This window comes from Helianthus annuus, chromosome 5 (assembly GCF_002127325.2).
Source record: "Helianthus annuus cultivar XRQ/B chromosome 5, HanXRQr2.0-SUNRISE, whole genome shotgun sequence".
In the NCBI taxonomy this organism is placed as follows: Eukaryota; Viridiplantae; Streptophyta; class Magnoliopsida; order Asterales; family Asteraceae; genus Helianthus; species Helianthus annuus.
Genome location: NC_035437.2, coordinates 106,369,241 through 106,375,550, shown reverse-complemented (window position 1 = coordinate 106,375,550; position 6,310 = coordinate 106,369,241).

Genomic DNA, 6,310 nt, shown 5'->3' with positions numbered 1-6,310 from the left:
AACCTGGGGTATGCTATTCTTCAGGAAGAAAATTTTAATTATTCCCAGGTAATCTTCAATGATTTGGTTAAAAATGTTGAAACAAAATCATTCTTACTGTTTCCAAGATTTCTAAGCTATTATTTTGAAAAGAAATTCAGTAAGGATGATCTTCTTGCAATAAACCAAGGTAAATATTTTCAAATGCACAGCTTAACTGCTGAAACCTTTACAAGAATGTCAACACCTTGCAAAACACAAGCAGAGGTGCCTGAGCAGATTTTAGCATAAAACACTGCTCCTCAGGTATCTGCTGTTGAGCCCACTGCTCAAGGTGATCAAGGTAGCAGAACAACTGCCTTGAAACCCACACCTATAATCACCAAAAAACCACAGAAAAAGAAATCTCAAAAACCCCCAAACCTACTAAAAAGGCAACTCTGGAGGATGAGATACCAGAGCAACTGCCAGTGACAGCACAAAAGTCACAAGAAACCACTGCTGCTACTTCCTCACAGCAGTTGGTAAAAATATCTCAAACCATATCTGAAACTCCTCCTGCTTCTTCACAAAAAGAACAGGTTGTACAAATAGGGTCACCACATCATGATGCTCTGGAAGCACTTGTTTCCATCATCCACAGCCCAATGCCCGGGGCAACTTCTCTTTCTACACCTACCCTCACATCCCCAATTCCACCAAATATAAAAATTTTGTTGGATGCAATTGATTTGAACCAGGCACAAACCAGTCCTTCTCAATCACCTGTTCATGAGAATATGCCTCAACAACAGACTAGGCCTGATGTATCAACCTTTGCTAACCCACCAACACAACCTGAGGAGGTTACACCCCTTGAGTTACAAGTAACTCTTGGTGGTAATCCAAGTGAAGCATCCACTACAAGCGCTGAACCCATTGGTTTGCACTTGGACAGTGGTTACATCAATAAGACTTCCTTGGAGGCAATTCCTTCTATAACACCTCTGTTATCTGCTAGTGAGTTTGTTTTAACCACTGGTTCCATCAAAAGATTATCAAGTGTTGAAGGAAGAATACCCTAGTACCAAGAAAAAGGGGCATCAGTGGTTGATGTTTGGAGTACACTCCCTACCTCAACCTCTGATAAAACCACTGCTAGTGGGAAATCAGATTATCCCATTAAGTTGGGTGATGGTTTAAAGTACCAGGAATTGACGGAAAGAGTTGAAAAACTGGATACCTCTGTTGCAGAAATCAAAGAAATGTTGCATCAGTTGTTGACAGTTCAAATGGTACAATCCACTGCTGTTCCATCTCAAGCACCTGCTCCACCACCAGCAGATGTTACAAATGAGCTCTGGAACCTTTTTCAACCTTTTCTCCAACAACAACAACAGATGGCTGATCAGCATCATGAAAAACATGTTCAAGAGCTGAGAAACACAATGGAGTCTAGGTTCAAGAACACACAAGCAGACATCAAGGCTATAAAGGCCCATCTGTTGACAACCACTGGCACTGCTTCTCCAACAGTTCTTTTTATTGATGAACTCCCCCAGATAATGCTAAAAAGGGGGAGAAAATTCAGGAGTGGAGAAAGAAAGGGATTGATAATGCTCTGTATCTTGAGCCTGAAAAGGATACTATGCTCAGAAACATTCCCTTGCCAGATGGTAGCAAAAAGGTTGATGTTGCCCAAAATGCACTTGATGAAGGTGTAATCAATGTAAAAAGGGACAGAGCGGCAAAGGATTTGTCAAGGTGGAATGAGGAGAAAAGAGCTTTCATGGAGCTGAATGCGCAGGGTTGTTCTGGTGTAAAGGATGTTCAAAATCCTGTACTAAAAAGAAATCTTACTAGAAAATTAAGGAAACCCAAGTCCACACCATCCAGACTCACTAAGCATACTTCAAAACCACTATCCAAAAGCCACCAACATCAAACCTCCACCCAAACAGTTGCTGAAGCTCCTGCTGTATCAGCATCTGCTGGTACTTCAGTTGTTTCAACAACTGCTCTCTCAATTCAACACACACTACTTCAACACACACCACTACCACTGCCTTACCACCACCACCATCACCACTTAAGACAACATCTCCACCATCACCACCTGCCAAAAAGTAGAAGACAGCAGATGTTACAACATCTGCTGTAATGACAACAGTGGTTGAAACACCAGTTGTTTCAACAGCTGTTAATCAATCACAAACCACTGCCTCTCATATCACCACCACTGTTCCACTCAAAACATTATCTGCCTCTCCTACAATAAAAAGGAGAAGGGTTATCATACCAGATGATGATTCTCCATCACCACCACCAACATCATCAAAACCTCTATCACTTGTCACAATTCCAAAACCCATTCCTCTCTCTTAAGCTCAAATTCAAAAGCCATTACCTCCTATAGGTGTCTCATTTCCTCTGGAACTCATAGCAGTTAGGGAAGAAATCAAATCTTTCTATTATGAGGATAACCCTGCTAAAAGGAGTTTGCCATCAGTTAAAGGATATCCCAGGCCAAACAATATTGAAGAATACCTGAAAATCAAGGCCAAGCAAGCAGAGGATATCTCAATCAAAAATAAACAAGGGAAATCTGATTGAGAATTTCAGCAAAACTTTCAGTTTCTACTCACACAGGTCAGATCTGTGGAGCAATTTGCCAAAACTGTATGTCAGCAAATCTCAGAAAGGGCAGATGAGTCCTTGAGAAAAGACTACATTGATAACATCATGACCTACAAGAAATACAAGGGGGAGAAACACATGTACAAAAACTGGACCATACCTGAGCTTGAAAAAGAGGCAGCTAGGATTCACAAAATGATCAAAAATAAGGTCAAGCAGACTCCTCCTGAAAAATTCAAACAGTTTGAAGCTGACAAGGCCTTAGAGTTGAAGAGAATGAAAGAGGAGCTGATACCAGCTGAATATGGGGCAAAGAATTCTGTGACAAAGTGGGGAGAAAATAGGGTCAGGGCCACCTACAAAAAGTATGAGGAACTTAGAAAGAAAGATCCAAAAGTTCCACAAAAGCCTGACTACTTCAAAGCAGAGGTCTCAAAAAGACCACCAAAGCTGCAAGTCAAAGGAACCACTGCTCCAGCTGGTGCTGCCATCTACAAAAGAAGGAGTCAAAACCAGTTGGGTGCTGAAACAGTTCAAGATCTAATTGCTGGAAATGACCTTGTAAAAGAGGGCAGTAGATTAATGATGAAAGAAGATCCTGAACTTGAACAATCTGCAAGTACTGCTCAGCCAGTCATGAATAGGCCTGCATCACCAAATACCTCATCCAATAAAAATCTCCCAAGAAACCCACCAGGCTCAAAAGTACTAAAGTGGAAAACTGATAAACAGACCCACGTACTGACAGTGTTCAAGTCTAGTGGAGAAGTGAAAAAATTAACAAGGGAACAAGCTCTTGGCCAGAGTCTTGAAGATTTGCAGGATCTCCTTGATCTTCCACTTAGCAGGGATGATGATGACACAGATTCCTTAACCTTCGAATTATAACTCAAAGGGCAAATAAGGGAACTGCTGATGAGGCAATAAAGATCTACCAATAACGGAGAGTTTTGGCATTATCTGTTCCAGGGGGAGATTGTTGGGATTGAACCCTGCCAAAGGAACAGATAATTAAAGCCAAAACTGGATCAGAGCAGTGGATCCAGAATAAGCAGATGTTATGCATGCAAATCTCTCCCCTTGAAAGTGGTTTCAACATCTGCTGACCTCCTATCTGCTGATCATACAAACTGCTGACCTACAACTGCTAATCAAGTCAAAGACTGATGAAGAACTAAAGCTCTGCTGCTCAATCTACTACCTTGTTTCAAGCACTGCTGATCATGACAAGTACTGCTGGGTTCACAGCAGTGGAAGGATGCAACAGCTGTTTATTTACTTTTTGTAATGTATTGTAACATCAGTAGTTAGCATAGCAGTGTTTGTATAGGTCAGTTGTTAAGAGTTTGTTAGGAGGTTAGATGTCACTTTCATGGTGACGTCAGCTTAGATGCTCAGTGGTTTGTTGCGTGCCTATAAATAGAACAGTGCTCTGTACTGTTCTATTAGCTCTTTCACCATCTTCTTCCTGCACGAACAAATACTAAGCTCGGGCTGAGGGGGAGTTTGCAAAGCATACATGCAATTGTAATCAAAGTTTGAAATAAATTTAATCATTTGGTTCTTTGTTGAAAATGTATGTTTGAAAGCATTTCTTCTGTTTGATTGTGAAAAGTTTGCTTCCATTTAATTTCCGTTGCACTACTCTTTCATTGTTCATCTTAATTCAAACACAAATCACAATCAATCCAAACTCAGATCCTAACATAACACTCCTATTCTCGCTCTTCCCGATGGGAATGATGATTTCGTGGTATATTGCGATGCCTCGAACCGCGGTCTTGGTTGTGTTCTCATGCAACGAGACAAAGTCATCGCTTATGCCTCTCGTCATCTCAAAATACATGAGAAAAATTAGACTACCCATGACCTCGAGTTGGGTGCCATTGTTTTTGCGTTAAAGATTTGGCGACACTACCTATATGGTACGAAGTGTGTGGTTTTCACTGACCATAAGAGCCTACAACACATCTTTAACCAAAAAGAGCTTAATATGCGTCAGCGACGTTGGGTGGAATTACTTAACGAATGCGACTGCGAGATTCGCTATCATCCTGGAAAAGCGAATGTCGTGGCCGATGCTCTTAGTCGTAAGACTCATGTTAGTAGTATTCGTTGTTTTCATACCACTAGCGATCTTCACACTTGCATTCGTGAAACGCAATACTCGTCCGCCAACGAAGGAACCTTGTTCATCGAAATACGTGGTGCTACTGAAGACCTACTTGTTACGAAACCTGATGGTCTTCAATACTGTCGTGATCGCATTTGGGTGCCAAATTGTGACAATCTTTGTGAACTCATCATGAACGAGGCACACAAATCCAAGTACTTGATTCATCCTGTTGCTGACAAGATGTACCAGAATCTTCGTACATCCTATTGATGGCCTGGTATGAAGAGGGACATTGCCACGTATGTTTCTAATGCCTTACCTATTCGAAAGTCAAAGCCGAGCATCAACGACCTTCTGGTCTACTCGAACAACCTGAAATCCCCGTTTGGAAATGGGTTAGCATTGCTATGGATTTCATAACCAAACTTCCTCGTACGCCTTCTGGTCATGATAGCATATGGGTAATTATCGACCGTCTGACCAAATCCGCTCATTTCCTTCCTATTCGTGAAGATTTCAAGGTTGAACGACTTGCTCGACTCTACATTGATGAAATCATATGCCAACATGGTATTCCTCTTGATGTCATTTCTGATCGTGATGGTCGTTTCACTTCGCGTCTTTGGCAAACTTTCCAGTCCGCTATGGGTTCTCATTTGAATCTCAGTACGGCATTTCATCCTCAAACGGATGGACAGACTGAACGTACTATCCAAACCCTAGAGGACGTGCTCTGTTCTTGTGTCATCGACTTTGGTGGTAGTTGGGACGTGCGTTTACCATTGATCGAATTCTCGTACAACAATAGCTACCACGCCAGTATTCAAATGGCTCCTTTTGAGGCATTATATAGTCGCAAATGCTGATCTCCTTTAAGCTGGCACGAGGTTGGTGACAAACAATTTACTAGCCCTGAAATCATACAAGATACAACGGATAAAGATTCTTTAAATCCGTGACAACCTACTCAAGGCTCGAAGTCGACAAAAGAGCTATGCTGACAAAAGACGCAAACCATTGGAGTTTAACGTTGGTGATCATATTCTACTCAAAGTATCTCCTAGGAAAGGAGTGGTTCGTTTTGGTAAAAAGGGAAAACTTGCGCCTCGTTATGTTGGTCCTTTCAAGATACTCGAGAGGATTGCCAAGGTGGCTTATCGACTCGATTTACCTCAAGAACTCAACAACGTTCATCCAACGTTTCATGTATCGAACTTAAAGAAGTGTCTAGCTGAAGAAGGACTGCAAGTTCCTCTTGAAGATCTCCAAATCAACGACACTTTTTGTGGAGAAACCGGTCGAAATCATGTACCGAGGAATCAAGAAACTGAGGCGTAGTCAAATTCCTATCGTTAAGGTTCGATGGGAAGGAAAACGTGGCGCTGAATTCACTTGGGAACTTGAAAGTGATATAAAGACTAAGTACCCGCACCTGTTCGTCGCATCTTCCTAAAATTTCGGGATGAAAATTTTCTAAAGGAGGGGAGACTGTAACGCCTCGCTTTTGTAAACCTTTCGTATTTAGAAAGGTTGTCATGTATTTCTATTTTTAGGAACTTGTACTTCTTGAAATCGTATTTCGTTCCGTATCTTTTTAAT